The sequence below is a fragment of the Leucopleurus acutus genome, assembly GCF_964270905.1.
Source record: "Leucopleurus acutus genome assembly, chromosome: 4".
In the NCBI taxonomy this organism is placed as follows: Eukaryota; Metazoa; Chordata; class Mammalia; order Artiodactyla; family Delphinidae; genus Leucopleurus; species Leucopleurus acutus.
The window spans coordinates 71,640,570-71,659,108 of NC_139146.1; the positions used below are offsets into that span (position 1 = coordinate 71,640,570).

General features: G+C 38.9%; 1 protein-coding gene across 4 annotated transcripts in view; it reads right to left on the bottom strand.

Annotated features, from left to right (window-relative positions):
- FRYL (FRY like transcription coactivator) overlaps positions 1 to 13,999 on the bottom strand; it is a 244,013-nt gene extending 230,014 nt beyond the window's left edge. For all 4 annotated transcript variants that reach the window (XM_082837769.1, XM_082837765.1, XM_082837768.1 and 1 more), the window contains exon 1: positions 13,787 to 13,999. The gene's annotated coding sequence lies outside the window, so the exon portion shown is untranslated. The remainder of the gene's footprint in view (positions 1 to 13,786) is intronic.
- Between the last annotated feature and the right edge of the window lie 4,540 nt (positions 14,000 to 18,539).

Consider the following 18,539-nt stretch of genomic DNA (forward strand, 5'->3'; position numbering starts at 1 on the left):
CCACAGTAGCTGTACCATCATAAACTCCTACCAACAATGTACAAGTGTTCCGATTTCTCCACATCCTCGCCAACACTTGTTATTTTCTGTTTTCTAACTCATCAAATGTCACATCCAGAACTCAACACAGTACTCCAGGTATAATCTGGACAGTACAGAATAAAGTAAGACTGATACCTTTCCTCTTCTGAACCTCCTCCCCCAGTAGTCCAGATGACGATTCTATGAAGCCTTTCTTATAGTTGCAGTACATTTTATATCTATATTGAGTTTATCAGAGTAATTAAAATACCTAAGTTGTTTGTACTCAACCACATTTCCCTCACCCCTATAATTATGCAGCTGTTTTCTGAACTCATTTACAGGACTTCACATCAAGCTCCATTAAGTTATCATGTTAGCCTTAGCCCACCATTTCAGTCAGAAACATTATTTTCAAAAGTCAACCCTAAAAAATTCATTTCATCCAAAAATTTGATAAGCATGGTATCAATGTTTTCATTCACATCATTACAAAAATATGGACAGTGACTTTCAGCATGTCACTAGAAATTTTTTCTAGCTGTCATCAATTCATTATTAATTTTTAGAGGTGCTACTCAACCAGTCATATTTCTACCTAATTTTATGGCCATCCAGCCCACAGCCTCCCCCTGTCAACAGAGAGAAATCTTATGTTTGGCTGAAATCCAGTTATACTGTATCTTCTCCATTCTCTTGACCCACAGTCCAATAATCCTATCTAAAGAGTAAGGTTAGTCTAACATAATTACCTTTAGCAAGCCCATGTAATACCTTTCCTTCAAAAATGTAATCATGGTCAATGTTTTTAGCACTTATAACACGATGAACTCAGATTAGATCATACTAGGTTTCCAATCATATTCTGAGATTTAAACGTTAAAATACAATGAAAAACAATATGTATCACTCAAGGCAATATGTATCACTCAGGCAACACAGGGAATACAGATTATCTCAGGTGTTATACTTCACATTATCAAGACAAATGTCATCAATTTACTGTAGTTTGCATTTACACGTTTTTAAAATTCTACAAGTCTCTCCTCCACCATAAAAAGTTCAATAGGAAAAATATATTTCTCCCATGTGTTCACAAAAAATAATAAAAATAATAATTAAACTAGTAAACTTTAAGTTTTGTGTTTCTAATAACATAGATTATTTTGTTGGAACCAATTTCCCCAATACCTTTAAGAGCATATTCCTAGCTCAAAAATCTCTTTTACAAAGCCTTCAGAGATTGTTCCAATCTAAAACAGCTGCTCTCTCCTTTGCTCTTTCATGATACCTACTACTATCCCTACCACTCACTTTGGTACTCAGTCATCTGATGCTTGGTAGTTATTGTTGTTAACTGTTTGATTATTATCTACAATAGGGTCTTGCCACATTCTTTTCTAACTTCATCACGACCAGCATAGAAAAGGTAAGCACTCGAATCCTTTTATTAATTTATATTGCATATACTATAAACCTATAAAGAATTAAAGTGAAATTGATAAATCTGAAGGCAGTTTAGGATCTCCTGGTTCTTCTCTTTCTGAAAAGGAAAAACCAGGTACAGAGAAAGAGCTGTTGAAATAGACGAGGGTAAAATTCGCAGGCTGTTAAGAATGTTTACTCCTAAAATGTATTAAGCACTGTATCAGTTTGCTATTGTTGCAATTACAAATTACCATAAATTTAGTGGTAACGAATATATGTCTTACAGTTCCGGAAGTCAGAAGTCCAAAACAGGTCTCACGGGGATAAAATCCAAGTGTCAGTAGAGCTGCATTCCTGTCTGGAAGCTCTAAGGAGAATCCGTTTTCTTGCCTTTACTGGTTTATAGAAGCTGCCCACATTCCTTGGCTCACGGCCGCCTTCCATCTTCAGTGCCAGCAACGCCCGATCAATTCCTTCCCATGATGCCATCTCTCTAGTTCTGACTCTACTGCCTCCTGCTTCTTCTTTTAAAGGCCCTTGTGATTACATTAGGCCCACCTGTTTCTAAAGCCCTCATAACTCTATTTGTGTGTGTCTGGGGGGCGGGGAGGGGGTAAAGGGAAATGTACAAAAAGTAAGGCTTTTCTTGCCCCTACATCAACTAAAACCATCTCTCCTTTCATCACTTTATATTAGGGATCTCTGTGCATGATTTTGTTTAAACAAAAGGTTTTTAAATCTCTACAAACCATGCTACATTCCACTTAGGCTTTGGCATATGAAGAGAGGTCATTAGTTAAGAAACAAAGCTAAAACTATGTGAAAATGTGACATATCGGATGTGAAAATCCAACACATTTATGTGTCTCTGAATAATCTCTTACCTATTTTAAATGAATTACAGAGTTTAAGTTTGTAGATTCCTTCCCCATTTGTACAATTTTAGGCTCTAGAGTTGAACATATAAATTATTTTTATAACTATTTCAAGCATTCAAATAAATCCCCCAAGATGTAATATACTGGATTGCAGATATCAACAGTTTACTATGTCTTGACATGTATAACACATTATTTTTCAGGAAACCATCAGCCATATGGGAACATATCTTCTTAAAATAAAAAAACTATTCGGGTGATATAATTGACTTCCAGGTGTCTCTTCTCATCTAATAATGACCTCTTATGATGTTCCTTGGCCCCTCCCTAAACACTTGGGTAACAATAATTTTCTTTTTATGTCCTGAAAAAATTCTACAGATACAGGATGGAGATCAGGGAAGGGATCTGTGACTGACGGCAGAAACCTTGGTGTTAAATGTTTGGCAAATGTCTTGATTGAACTTATACCTTTAGAGCAGCCGTTTTTAATCTTTCCTGGGTCATGGCCTCTGTTTTGAGAATCTGATGAACCTACAGACTTCTCACTAGAAAAATGCACTTGAACACATACTCAAAATTTTTAATATAACTTATTTTATTGTATTTTAAATTGACTGCCATTACAGACCATATAAAACCAGTCTTTGCAAAGATATCTGTATGTCTCAATTTTTGGTTTTATGCCAAAATTTGTTACACCCAGGTATAAAATTCAAAGTATGCAATAAAACAAACCAAACTTTAATTATTTTCAACAAATAGAAACCAAAGTACTGCTGGCTGCTGGCTGGAGTGCCTCTGATACCAAAGCACAGTTCTAGGAGAAAATCCACTTCTTTCACAGAATTCTCCAGGGACAGCTGGGGAAAGCACAGGTGTAAGAGAGAGAGCTCAGGTCCAGACAGTAAGAGAATAATGTTGACTGAATTTAATGAGTGTTCCCCAAAACAGTAACATTTTATACGTGTATATATTTAGTTAAAAAAAGGAAAAATATGGTTTCAAAAATTGTGAGACATTAAGAATAAAATTTAAATATTTGGGAAAAATATCATACCAGACCTGCTATGCTCCTACTACTTAGTCATGCAAAATGTATTAAGTTCAAAGTAGAGTAAATGCAAGCCTCAAAAGAAGGGCTCTCAAGCCAATAAGGTAAAAAGAAAATACTAGAAGATAATACATATGTGTTATCTTAAATTTGAAATTTGAGGTTTACTAACATTCAATGTGTCAGACTGACACCAGCACCTGCTCTTGGTCCAGCATCAGGCTGCTTCCATCTTATGGCATTTACGTGAACTATGCTGGACACCACAGATTGGCGCATTTGACCTCCCGCCTACCGGATAAGCAATTAGAAAGGAGCCTTTTTAGTTATCTGGGGGGCAAGCACAGCTATGGAAATATGAGATTTCTCTACAGCATAATTCCAGAGTCCATCCCCCAGCTTCTTGGGTGACGAGAAGTGGGGCGGCAGGAACACCAGCAGCAGAGGTGTCTTGATCTGACTTCCTAATCCAAGGTTGCAAGTTGGGGTCTGTCCTGCAGTTTTCAGAGTATCTAGAGGCAAATGCAGCAGTGGCAGAGGTGGCACGAGGTCTGGATTCCAGCACCGCTCCCAAGGTGGCCTCTGAGCTGCCCTGGTGAGTTACCTCTGGATTGACCCCCTAAAACCTGCTGTTAGGCCCTTCTGACAATTCTGTAAGCACCTAATACCTTGTATGAAATCTCTTCTAGCTTAAGATACTCAAGGGTTTCTGTTTGTGACGCTGACTACACCCACAGTACTGCAGTAGATAAAAGTCTCCTAAGGGAGAGGAAGCAGTTTCACACCCTGGAGGGGTTGTTTGTGATGTCCTCACCTGTTCACTTTCAGCAGATCACAACATGCTGCAGCCCGCATGGGCCCAAGTAAGTAGATCTGCAGATCTCAGGAGAATTACGATATCACTCATGGATGGATTTTTAAGATTTTTGCAAAGAAAGTCAGATTAAACATAATACTAATAAGCAAAATACAAGCAAGCAACAAGAAAATGGGAGAGCTGACAACTGCCTGTTACCAATACCAGTGCTTTACCAAAAGCTGTAAGGTAAAAATGTGATTATCTTGTAAAACATAATCTGTAAAACTTTTTAGAAGAAAACACAGGGAAAAAAAGTCTTTGAGACCTAGAACTAGGTGAACAGTCCATAGACATGACAACAAAAGAACAATCATAGAAGAAAAAACAATGATTAAATGCACTACATGAAAATTTAAAACTTTCTTGCCTCTGTAAAAAATTCCTGTTAAGAGGATGAAAAGACAAGCTGTAGATGGGAAGAAAATTTGTGCCAATCACATATCTAACAAAAGACTTATATCTAGAATATATAAAGAACTCTCAAAACACAACAATGAAAACCCAATTTGCTCATTAGGGAAACAATTTGCCCACTAGGGAAAGGCAAATTGAAACTACAATGAGCTATCACTACACAACTATTAAAATGACTAAAATTTTTTAAAAACAGTGAACAAAACCAAATTCTGCCAAGCATGTAGAGAAGCTGGCTCTTTCATACATTGCTGTTGGGAATATATAGCCAGTCTGGAAGATAGTCTGGCCATTTCTTGTAAAACTAAACATACACTTACAATACAACCCAGCAATTACACTCTTGGGCACTTATACCAGAGAAATAAAAACTTATGTTCACACAAAAACCTATACACAAATGTGCATAGTAGCTTTATTTGTAACAGCCAAAAGCTGGAAACAACTCCTATGCTCTTCAACAGGTGACGAGTTAGCATACTGTGTACTGTTGTACATCCATACACTGAACCCTACTCAGCACTAAAAAGAAATGAACTACTGATACATACAACAGCTCGGATGGTTCTCTAGGCATTGGGTTGGGTGAACAAAATCCATCTCAAAAGATTACATGCAGTATGATTCCATTTATGTAACATTCTCAAAATGACACAATTATAGAGATGGGGAACAAATTGCAGGTTGCCAGTAAATAGGGGTGAGGAGGGTGGGGAGGGTGGGGAAGGAGGAGACCTTAAGCTGCGTGAGGGAGTTCTTGGCAGTGATGGAACAGTACTGTATCTTGATTGTGGTGGTGGTTAAATGAATCCAGACATGAAATGTTATCAAATTGCATAGAACTATACACACACATACACATGAATGAATGCATTAAAAAACATGAAATCTGAATATGGATACTTAACAGTACTGTACCAATGTTAGTTCCCTGGTTTAATGTTGTTATAAATATGTTGTGTTATATAAGATATTACAACTGAGGGACACTGAATGAAGGTTACACAGGACTCCTTGTACTATTTTTGCAACTTGCCATGAATTTATAATTATTTCAAAATAAAAAGTTTTTTTTAAGTGAAGACATTCAATCATACTTATTTTTAAAATTACTAAGATTTTAGGTGGAATCAAAAACATGGAAATAATACATTTTAAATTGTTCTAAAATATTTTTCATCTTTATCTCATTATTTTTGTTAATGTCTTTTTATGTGCATAATATTATAGCACATAGTTTACAACAAACATACACATATTGGGAATGCAGATACATTTTTTTTTTCAGATACATTTTTTTATGCTGCTGGAGTGTGACATAGAACTTTTGCAGACCTCTGTTACAGAGGCTACAATAATCTAAGACTCTATCTTTTACATTTTTTACTTGGGCAAGCATATGCCAGAACAGGAAAAACATGGGATTGAGAATCAAAAAGAACTCAATTTTTATCCATAGTTTAAACAAGTCACAATCTCATCCTCGTCTACAAAATGGAGGAGTCATATTAGATCATTCCCAAGAACAGTCCAGCTCTTAAATATTATGACTCCATGAGTTCTACAACAGGAAAAAGTGAAATAACCATAAAGAAATGTATGACTAAAACTCTAACCAGTATTCACTGAAACTATACTATGGATTCAGTATTGCCAGGAATATTAAATACAATACACAGCCTAAGTTACCATCAACATAAACACAGAAAAGTGCATCTACAAAGACAATTTTACCTCAAAGAAAATAGATTAGCAAAAGATCCTGTTTAAATATAAATATCAAGATAACAGGCACATGTGGCTATTTTATATGCAACCTCACAGTTCTTTAAAGCCTCTAATTTCTGCTCATGGTATTGTATTAGGTTCTGAATTGCAGCAAACAATATACCAATGCATACAGGTATCCTGGTATTCAAGCTGTGGGTTGGGTTCTCACACGAAGTAGACTATCAAGACGTCCAGAAAAGAATTATTTTCCATCCACTTAATTATTCTCCATCCACTTGAGTTAGACTTAATAAGACAGAATTTTAAGAGATCCATTATTCAAGGGAAGTTAAATATACCACCCTGTTATACCACCTTTTACTTCTAAGCAGTAAAAACCAACACAACAAGGTCCTAGCACTAAAGCTCCATGCACAGGAAGTTCTTCAGTTTCTCACCCAGAACCTTCTATCATTTTTATCCACCATTCAACAAGTGGTTATGGGTTCTAGTCTCATATCACACGGAAAATACCAAATCAGAAAGGTGAGTAAACTACTACAGGTGAGTGTAATGAGAGCAAACAAAGAGATACAGTTAACAATAAAGTAATAAGCAAATCTACTCCCCAAAACCAAACATGCTTTATAAAGGAATGGTTTCACCAACAAATGAACAAAATATGGTGGTATGTATATTGCTGACTGAGGAGACTAATGGCTGGAGATTCTGCAAATACACTGTGATGAGTTCACTGACACCCAAGACACATGAATGGAACCACCAAAGTAATATTTTTTTTACTAGTATTTATAGACAGCACTATCCATCTTAAATTTTTTTAATGGAGAAGAAAACTGAAAATCACATTTAAATTATCTTTCCAGCATTCTTTAGTATTGAACTAAATTACATCACATCTGAATGTTACCATGAAATATAGACACACCCAAAAAAAAGAAAAAAAAAACACACACACAAAAGAGGACAAAACAAAACAAGGAGTCCTGAGAAGTTGAAATATGTTGAAATTCATTCAGGCAACAAGGCGTATCTGTGAATGTTTTACAGCCTAAAAAAATGAAGCTGCACTGCAGTAAATGAACAAACTAATATCCCCTTCTTCAATTCCCAGATGCCCTTTAAAAAACACTACCACCACCACTTCAACCTCTCTGAAGTATGGTTGTTCTAAAATAGAAATGTATCTCACAACTGCTGTCACCCAACAGCAATATTCAGTTGGTAAAAACTTTATGTTGACATCTCCTAAAAGTTCAAGAATGCAGTGGCATCAAAGTGTCTTAGGTTTGATCAAAAATGGTCATTCAAAATAATCTTAAAAAAAAAAATGATCAGAAGCCTGTAAAACTACAATCAATGGAGATACAGAAAATTCTCAAAACTAAATTGCATCCTTTTACTTTAAAAGATAGTACATATAAAGAACTTATTACTTAGTAAGCACTCAATAATTGTAGCTGCTACTATTACTATGAGACAGAAAATAAGGACTAGAGAGCTGATGAAAATATGATCATAGTGGTCAGGCAACCAATATACACTTATTAAGTGCCTACAAGGTCTCAGCACTGTGCAGGGGCAATACAAGTTCATCACAATCAACTTACGCAGCACTATCTCTGATCAAATAAATGACAAGTTGCGCAATATATTCTGAACCAATAAGGTAAACATCAAGTTACATTCAGCAATGATTAGAACTTACCAAGTACTTTCAACTTCTTTCGAAGTACCGTCCTTTATTTAAGTCCAGTATACAGAACTTGAGACAAATTACTTACTTGTAGAGAGTCACCAAATGATTAAATAAACATAAAAGTGTCACCAAAATGAGTCTTTTTCATTCTTTCTTTCAAAATGAGTCATGATTTTTATAGAGGGAAAAAAAATCTCTTTTCCCATTTCTCTCCAGGCTTAGGTAGAATAAGGATTTAGATTAATTCCCTCTTAAAGAAAATCTTTCTAAACTTCGAGGGTCATGAAAAGACCCTCTCTACTCCTAGGATTTACGCGCATTAGAGGGACGGATTTACACAGGAATGCACATTTATTAAAATGTTATCTTTCATTTATATGAAATGTCCAGAATAGCAAATGTATAGAGATGGAATGTAGATTAGCAGTTGCCTAGGGCTGAGGAGGGAGGTAAGGAAGGTGATGGGGTGATGAAAAAGTTCTAAAACTGGTTGTGAGAGGTGTACAACTCCGGAATATACTAAAAACCATTGACTTGTACACTTTAAATAGGTGAATTGTATGGCATGTAAAATTATATCTCAATTAAGCAGTCATTTAAAAATTTTAACTCTTCTCAAAACTCGACAAATCACACTTGCTGCATTATGGTCAAACTCCATAGGATGTATCCTTGGTCAGATATTCTTCCTAGCCTGGTTGACTCCATCACTGACAATTCTACAAGGCCCCTTTCTCAACAATTTGATTCTTTCCCCACCAATACAAAGATCGAGCAACAGAACAGGCTTGCAGGGAAAGGAGGTAGTCCATTTTGTAAAAGTTAGAAATACTTCACACTATATTTTAATACAAGTGATTTTTCAAAACAATTATTTTCATAACATAAAAAAATCCTGATAAAGCTATCTACTTATTATAGCATTTTGAGTTTAAAAGAATGTGTTACTACTCTATCAGTAAACTGTGAATTACCTACTAGGATACAGATACAGTGTCATAATGGTGGTCTATGAAATGGACGATCCTTGTAGGGTATAAGGAAAGACACATCAACATCTGCAGAATTTCTGAAATATTCTGCCTCACAGGAATAGCAGTGCTTGAAATTTAAAAAAAAAAAATTCTACAGCTCACAGATTTACTTTAACAGGACCCCAACCCACTTCCTACAGAATACCAGGTTTGTTTGTTAGGATACTTTGAAAGAAGCTATACAGAACAACAAACAAGGGTGAATAACAAATCACCTAGAAGTACACGTCACGTACGCTACCTTTCATCCACATGTACCGCTCTGTCTATTTAAGGATCCTACTCAGAGGAGCTCATAGCTTGGGGTCCAGACAGACTTCATCATCCTATTCTCAGTGCCTACATGGTGCACAAATTAGGTGTAGTTTTCAATAAAAACTTGCTGAATAAACGGAGATTTCTCACCTGATTAGCCCTGGCTGCTTGCAGCTGGGTTTTCTATTTAGGAACCTTTGGAAAACTTTTTCGCACCTGGGCTGGCTTAAAGAAGCACCCAGAACAACAGAATCTTATCCCCTCTTTCATCAGCCTAAATTGTAGCTGTCTTTTTATAATGAGCAACATAAGGGTAGAGTAAAACCTCTGCGTGTGAACTGATGAGAAACAAACATCTTCCTACATTCCTCCAGGGGCTACTGTGAGCAGTGCCAGTTGGCAGTCTCGGAGCAATTTTTAATGCTCTCTAGAGACGAGAAGAATCAAGAAATGAGAAGAGCTTAGGCTTACGGTATGTACTCCAAAAACATTTTAGCCTAAAGGTACTTAAAGTGTTCAGGGACACAGGTTTTGACCATTTTTGAAATGATTATGATTCTAATAGTCTATAAATCATAGGCTATGTTTTGAACACAAAAATATTGGTGGGAGCCTTGTTTCTCAAGAACAGGTGAAATAACCATAATAACTGAGACTGGAGAAATTAATAATTATTTATTTTATTATATAAAATAAAAAATAAATAAGTGTATAAAAATTGATTACCTTTCTCCATTCCCAGTAAACATAACTTACTCAAGTATGATAGTTTAAGGCACTCCTATCTGAAGGTAATAAAAAAAAAAGAAGGGGAAAAAAAACCTGGAATTAAAAGTCAAACCATTACCAATAGTTATAATGTGATAGGGGCAATGTTAGAGGGCATATTTCGTTTCTAAATTATACATTTCCTTCATAACAATATTTTACAATGAGCATGTGAAACTGGTGATAAGGAAAAAATTGGTTTTTCCTTTAAACACTCATATACTCTTTCCCCAAACAAAACAATATGAACTTTTTTATTGCTTGTGGTTTTACAGACTCTACTGGGGTAATAATAACAAACCTGCTCAAGTACTTTAGGCAACAGTAAAAGGGATGGGGGGGGCGGGCGGGAAGGCTCCAACTTTTGTTAATGGTTTTTACAAAAATCCACAAGCTAATGAATAAATACACACATAACTACACTGTAAGTCAGAGCATGGCTTGTGCTGTAAAAGGACTTTACAGGAGCAAGAGAAAAGAGCCATCACTTCAGATCAGGAGAACAGGAGAGCTTGCAGACAAGGTGACATTTGAGCTGGGTTATATAGATGATCCCTCTGATGAGGTAACAATAGGTGAAATTCAGAGTACATGCTCTGCCCCCCCCCAATATTTTATAGATTAAAAATAGTTCAAGTAGTGAACATACACCCCAAACATACTTTATTTTTTTAATTTTTAAAAAATATATTATAAAATTTGCTACATAAAGCAATGAAAACTTTCCCATATCACCTAAGTTTCTTCTATCATTCCACTATTCCTTTACCATTTTGGCATGAATCCTGTGTCACTGTTAGTTTGCACCTGTTACTGCAATGGGATACACATTATCTTTTCCCTATGGATGATAATTTTGCATCTTCCCATTAAACTCCATACCTTTGAGAGCAATGACTGTCATCCATTTCTGCTTTACCTTTCCATAAAACTCCTCAAATAAATGGGTACTCAACAGATGTTGACAGATTAAACCTAATTCTAATAATTGGGACAAGAAACAATCACCATCACAAAAAATGTCTGTGGAACAGATATTAGAAACAAATCACAGTTTTGTACACAGAACAAAAAGCACCTAGATTAATATATCTTCCTTCAAACACTAAACCAATTGCTATTCTTTGGTGTAACTTGCTCAGAAAGGTGTTTATTTTTAAAAATAAATATATAAGCCTCTCAAGCAGCCTCTATAGAACATTATCGTTTTCTGTCACAAAGACCTAAGTCAACACATTAATTGGGCACTAGAAAAGTATTAGGTAACACAGTGAATCTGCACAGAAATAGAGGACAGTCCTAGTTCCCAGGGATCTCAATGGACAGTTCACAATTCAAGAAATTCCCTGGCAATGTGTATATTTAGGACAATGTGTTTAAAACAATGTGAAAAGCACACAGGAAAAATATGTTTTCCAGGAAACATAGCCTAGATAGTTCAAAGATAATTCTTTCTGAGTGTTTTCTTTATATGCGATCTTTTAAAAGTTCAGGAATTCTCTCCTCTATTGTTTAAATAAGCTGGTAAGTAAACAAAAATAGAAATTTGGAAGCTTGTTTTAATCTTCTACTTTCTATTATGAGATGGAAAAGACGATTATGCCAGCAGGCCTGCCTGACATACTTATCAAAGAAGAGGATCAAAGAGAAGAGGAGGAAGGAGGATATTAGGTGTAACAACGCCAGATACCATCAAGATTACTACGAAAGATCATGTGTTTGTGTGTCTACACTTCCTAAATTCTATAGGAAGAGCCAAGTATCTCTCAAATATTATTACCTGAAATTGGCTTTTAGATTCCCAAGTATAGCTTCTCTGTTGTTATTGCTGAGCCTGTGAACTTATGTTATAATGCTGCACACCACTCACATAATCAATGAACACTTTGGAAAGTTGTTAGTATCGCTTAAAAAAAAAAACCCGCTGGGCCAGAGGTTCCAATAAAATTCACTTTTCTAGAGAAGTAATTTTACAAAATAACTCAGAATGTAAGAAAAGACAGGATGAAATGCTATCTTTGATAATGAGTAGCCAAAAAAAGACTACAGAATAACACACACCGCAGCTTTGTTTATAGGGTTGTAACTTGCACATGCAAGTACTCTACAAAGTACTGCACAAGAAGAAACTGTCAAAAATGAATGTTCATGAGAACATTCCTTTTCTAAATAAGGTCTCTAACAAGGAGGTACTGTTTCTAAATATAATTTCTTTAGCAAGTATTGACAGGTATAGAATAGCAGCAGTGCTCAAGATGGAAAAAAACTTCTTACATTTGTTTTACCAATAGTACAAGTTACTGTTACTAATTATAATGCCTATGGGTTCAGTAGCAGAAATTTACGGAGATATCTGCTGGGCAGAAGTTACAAAACTAACTTTACTTTTATCAAAAGTTTATTTTTTCCTAATCCTATAGACCCTAGCAACCTGGAGTTTTTTGTTCTGTTTCGTTTTACAATTTTTTTTCCTTCCAAAAGAAGCTCCGCCAGTAAAGTCGAGGTAATACTTTCCACAGTTCAAAGGCTAAGGCGCATTCGGCTCTACATAGAGCTCGAGCTCGTCATCAGCACCGCTCCCTTTTTTTTTTTTCTTTTCAAATTATCTTGACCTGAGAGAGGTTAATGCTCCCTTACAATGCAAATCCACGAGATAAGCGATTTTAGGTGCCGAGAAATGAAACTGGGATGAGAGGAACACCGACAGCGATCAAGAACCATTTCGCCGTAGAAATAAGCCTCTCCAGAACGCAAGAAACTAAGGTTTTGTCCAAAGAACCTGCCGCCCGGAAGCCACAACTTCCAGCAATTGGCAAAGAAAAGTTACAAGTAAGAGCTCAGCGCCCAGGGAGTCTGCGCCGGTGCGGAGACTGAGACCTGCAAGGACACTCACTGGCCCCCACAGCCCGCAAGCGCTGGCTGCGGTGTCGGTGGGGCCGATTCCGGCTCGGTAGGCTCGGGGTCTGGGGGTGCGCGGAAGGCGCGGAGCGGCGCGGGCACGGCGCCCGCGTCCGCACCCCTCCCCACTACCGCGAGCAGTGGGCGGAGAGACGAGAGCAAAGGAAAAGCAGGACAATGCTGGGCCGGGCTGGCGACTCCGCGCGCTCAGCGGGTCCCCAGCGTCCTCCTCGCCTGGGGCCGCCAGCTGCCGAACTAAGTTTGCTCCTCAGCCCTGCCTTCCTAGCCGGGGCAGTGAAGCAGTGACCGCCGACCTCCCTCCGCCTCGCCGCGGCCGCCGCCGCCTTCCTCCCCGCGGGGCGGCTCCCGCGAGTCCACGAGGACGCGGCGCGCGCGAGCGGAATGGGGCGCGCGAGGGAGAGGGGACGCGCGAGGAAGCAGCGCGCGCGCGCGGGGAGCCGGGCGCGCGGCGCTCCCCGAGGACCCGCTGCCGCTCCGGCGGGTTTTCGGTTGAGGCGGGGGCTGCGCCGCGGCTAAGTGTCCGTTATGAGTCTTGGCCCGGGCGGCGCAGCTTGCCAGCCATTCTGGCCCGCCTCCCCCTCGACTCCCATCAGAAAGGCAGCGAGCGAGGGCCGGCGACCTCGTCTCCCGCCAGGGCTGTGGCCGCCAGTCGGCGGGCATCCCGGCGCCTACCCGTGGGGTGGAAGAGAAAGTGAAATGAAGCGCCTTTCCCCAGGCAACACCTACCCGTCCCCCGTCCAAGTGCAGCTGCCTCACTCCTCAGGCGCCGCCGGTCCCCGCCCTCGGGCCCCAGGCTCCGTTCTCTTGACAATGGCGCGTCCCCTTTAAGGAATAATCCGATCGGAACCGATCTGTGGTTAAACCTCCCTCCGACTCTGATTTTAACCGGATTTCTCTCTCTCTCCCCCCAGAGCCCGACGGCCGCCCGGCGGTGCTGCGAGCTCTTCCCACCTCTTCCCCGCCCCGCCCACTCCCTAGCTTTCCTGATTGGCGAGAAACACTACTACAGGAACAGCAGTTGTCGCATCGCACTCGCCAGTCCAGCCGCCGCTCAGAGTTACCCCCACCTTCACCCCGCCCCCTTTCCTGGGTTGGTCCTACCTCTAATCATTCTCCGTCTTCTACTCTATCGTTGCTTTGGAGAACTGGCAGTCAAGGCTCACCCTCCCGCCTCCGGAAAGCGAACTTTATTTTTATTGGTAAAAGGACATCTTCCTGTGCACCTGATTGGGCAAGGAAGGAGTTAGTCTGCACGCCCCTTACCCATTATCGCTCTCTCTCTTTACGGGTTTGAGAAACGGCCGCAAAGTCCTCCCCCCTATTTTGCCTTGTTCTAAGCGCCTTTCCCTTTAAATATTGGTAGGGGTGGTGGACAAACTCACAGCCTGTGTTGGAGAAAGACGGAAAGGGAGAAGAGAAAATTTCAAAATCTTCTCCAGATGAGTAATATATCGGGAACTGGAGCTGGGATACTGCGGAATCTCATCCTTTGGTCTACTGAATGGAGTGGTTAGAATGAGAATACCTGAAATTCTAGTACTAACTTCTGAGATGTACTCAACAAATTTTCACTCACCGTCCACTCTACTCCTACTGTCGATCCCACTGGCATTTCGCTACTCCAGAGAGCTTTAATAAAAGTATCTGTAAACCTAGAGGTGTCCTTGTTTGTCCCGCATTCATTTAAAAAACCCTTTAAATCGCTTCCATTAAAGGTTCCGTTTAATTTACGTCCTCTGTTGTTATCTCGGGGTTTGTCACGAGAGCTAAATTACTCTTCTGAAAAGATTGAATAGATGCCCACCCACCATGCCAGCCTGCAAAGTTGAAGTCCATCCCCCTTGCTAGAACTGTGCCGGGGGGAGCCCAGGTTGAGCCCAAGCGGGCACCAGAAGTCTATTTCTTGAGAGAATGGGGCATTCTGGCACCGGAAGCTTAACCCTGCCGCGAAACCTCACGCATGAAAGAGGAGGAATTCTGCTGCAGCCTGGTGTGGTCTGTGTTAGGAGTTCCCCAGTTTCCCATGGGAACTGCAAGAACCAAAAGTGTCGTACCTACTAAAATTGGGTACTCAAGTCCTTTGGTACCCATCTGTGAATGTTAGGGGTAAATGGTTAAATGTTCTGCCCCTCTTTGCCATTGAACTTCAAGAGACTTTGGACCTCAGGATGTTTAGTGCATTTGCAGTGAGAGCCCAGTGGAAACCAATGATGCCAAGATAGTGACAGGGCTCAGCGGTACCCTGGAAGGGATTTATACCAGAAAAGGGGGAATAAACATCGATAGTCGATAGGACTTTTCCGTGAGTTCAGGGGAAAAATCTCCTGGGGATACCCATAAATGTGGAAGAGTGAGAAAGGGGAAACGTTGTAGGTGGTTTAGGTGTTTCTAGTAGGAGATAAGGAAATATCTGGATTATATTTATATGGCCTTCAAGGTATTTTTTTAAAATCAAGATCTAGGCAATGTTTTCAAGTTCTTTGTAAATCACTTCCTTTATGAGGCCAAGATTATTTTGTTACACTAGCACATTGGGCTCATAACTCCAGAAGGCTGTCTACAGTAACCTCTAGATTCTCTTTGTCACACCTAACCAACCACGTTGAGATCATCACCTTACAAATATAATTTATATTATTTTTTTCTCTATTTCATACTTTCCCACAATAGGATTACCTATTACTTTTTAGCCCATACACCCAGACTCCTGGTACTAATACTGCTATTGGTATTTCACACTGAAGAAGAATTTAGGAAATCTGCAAGCATGGATATGCAGGTCATTCTTAAGAATGTTCAGTATTATTGAACACAGCTGCAGTTCTAACCCTGGAGAAATTGACAATTTGCACTTTTCCCTTCAGAAGGACTTTATGTCTCCTACCTTTGTTTTCCATCTCTAAGCCAGATCCCCATTCTTTAAAAAGAAATATTCCCCCAATGTGCCGGTTTGACTAAAGCTTTTCAACATCCTTGTATATAGATCTTTGTTAAACTCTTTTAAAGGTGAAATTTCACACGTTATGATCACTTATTCTCCCTTTGTTTATATATAAAGGTAAACCATATCAAAGAACTACCAGTTAAGCCAGTAATTCAGTTTTCCTCAGAAAAAAAAATGTTACCATGTATATTGCAAATTCTTTTCAGTTCACCATAGGTTTATATAGTAACTATTATGTATTGAGTAAACAATAGGGGGGAAATTGATGAATATGACTCTCCAAATTCTACCCATAACTGACACAATTTTACCCCTCACTCAGCATGTAGGTGGATACCATCTATTAATCAGTGATTTTCCATAGTAAAATTAAGAAAAAATCCAGTCAGTAAAAACTGTCAACCAAAATCTTTCCCCAGACCTTTATTAGCATTAACAAGAATGAGACAAATTAAGACAAAATACATTCACAGTAATTTGTTTTATAAAGAAAGCTTCAAAAAATATCTCCTGGGTCTCTCAAGAGGAGGAAGTCCTACACCTTCTATATTTCAATGTGTTCCTTTATAAAATGAGAACTGATATTCATTGAGAAGATCACTGAAAGATCTTCAGTTATCAGTAAAAGGTTCAATTATGTTCAGTATATTCTACTTATATTCTATTTTTTAAAAGATTTCCAATTCTCTCCTACTTAAAACCCTTCAAAGATTCTCCAAGCACATATTGAATATAGTCCAAGCACCTAAGCAAAACATACAAATCACTTTATAATCTGACTCCAGGCTACCTCTCAGATTTATTCTCTGGCCACTCCTTCATTTGACACTTGAAATGGCTGCTCTTTAGATATCAATGATTCTGCTCTTTCAAGCCTCAGTGCTTTGGGGCATGTAGGTCCCTTTGTGTAGAATAGCTTTCCCCTCCATGCTCACCTGGAGGATGCTTCCATCTGTCCATCCAAACCCAAAAGAAGCTTTACTTGTTTTGTGAAGCTTTCTCTGATTGCACCCCCTTCCCTGATTTAATTATTTTTCTACTATATATATATATAATTCTGATTAGGATGATGCCTGACATAACTGAAAGCTTTCAGTAAATGCATGTCAAATTGACTGAGCAAGGATGAGACAAAAAGGTTAACCTACAATGTGAAAATCTAATTAACCAGAACACTATTCTAGGAATATTCTAATTATTTAATATTTTACTGTAAATCTATCTCATCAATTAGTCTAGATTACTGGTTCCCAGGCTTTTTTATTTCATGGACCAGTAAAATTTGCAAGGAATTTTTGGGAACTGATATAGGTCTAACCATTTTTTTATTTTGCAAAGCAAAGGTATAAAAATAAATGTAAATAAATCGCTATCTATTCTCCCCATTATTTCATAAAATAAGAACATTTTAAAACCCAAAATTGGGGGTTTCCCTGGTGGCGCAGTGGTTGAGAGTCCGCCTGCCGATGCAGGGGACACAGGTTCGTGCCCCGGTCCGGAAAGATCCCACATGCTGCGGAGCGGCTGGGCCCGTGAGCCATGGCCGCTGAGCCTGCATCCGGAGCCTGTGCTCCGCAACGGGAGAGACCACAACAGTAAGAGGCCCGCGTACCGCAAAAAAAAAAAACAAACAAACACCAAAATTGGGAAGGTTGTTTCATAAAACAAGAATATCTGAAAACCAAAAATTGGTTGGGATGGTTATAACTTCAGAATGCAAGTCCTCTGAATAAATTTGACATTATAAAGAACTTATACAGGGGACTTCCCTGGTGGTGCAGTGGATAAGACTCCCAATGCAGGGGGCCCAGGTTCGATCCCTGGTCAGGGAACTAGATCCCACATGCATGTCACAACTAACAGTTCCCATGCCACAACTAAGGAGCCCAAGTGCCGCAACTAAGACCCGATGAAACCAAATAAATAAATAAAAGAATTTGTACAAACCTCCAGCTGGGTCCAGAATACTCACTGTATTTCACAGTACTTGATCTGATGCTCTTTTTCATCTATTTTAAAAGATGGCTTAGAAATGAAAATATTCCTAAGATTTTTTTCCCTCTATAATGTTTATGGAGGGGAGGAGAAACTATGTGACTTTTTGTTAATTTTCACTCTACCCATGAGTAAATGTTAGAGCATCATCACTAATTGACTTGCTAGCTTCCTGCCAGGATATTTGTAGAGAAACTCTCATTGTTACTGGAGGCCCTTGCAAAATGCTTCCTGAATTCCTTTTTGCATCTACCATATCTTACAGAGTTTCCCTCCTTTCCTTTTGGGAAACTTACCACTCTTTAAGAACCATTGTTTAGTCCTTACAAAGTTCCCCCTTGTTTGTCAACGAGTCAAACAATAAATATTCAAGTGCCCTTTTAAAAATTTTTTTACCCATATAACATATTTTCTGAGCTCCCAAAAATTTAGGTTAAGTGCCCAATAACCATCAATGAATATCATAGTATCTATCCTGCGTCACAGTTATTGTAATGCTAATATGAGCCTACTGCAGCACATGGAGAAATGTTTGTGTTA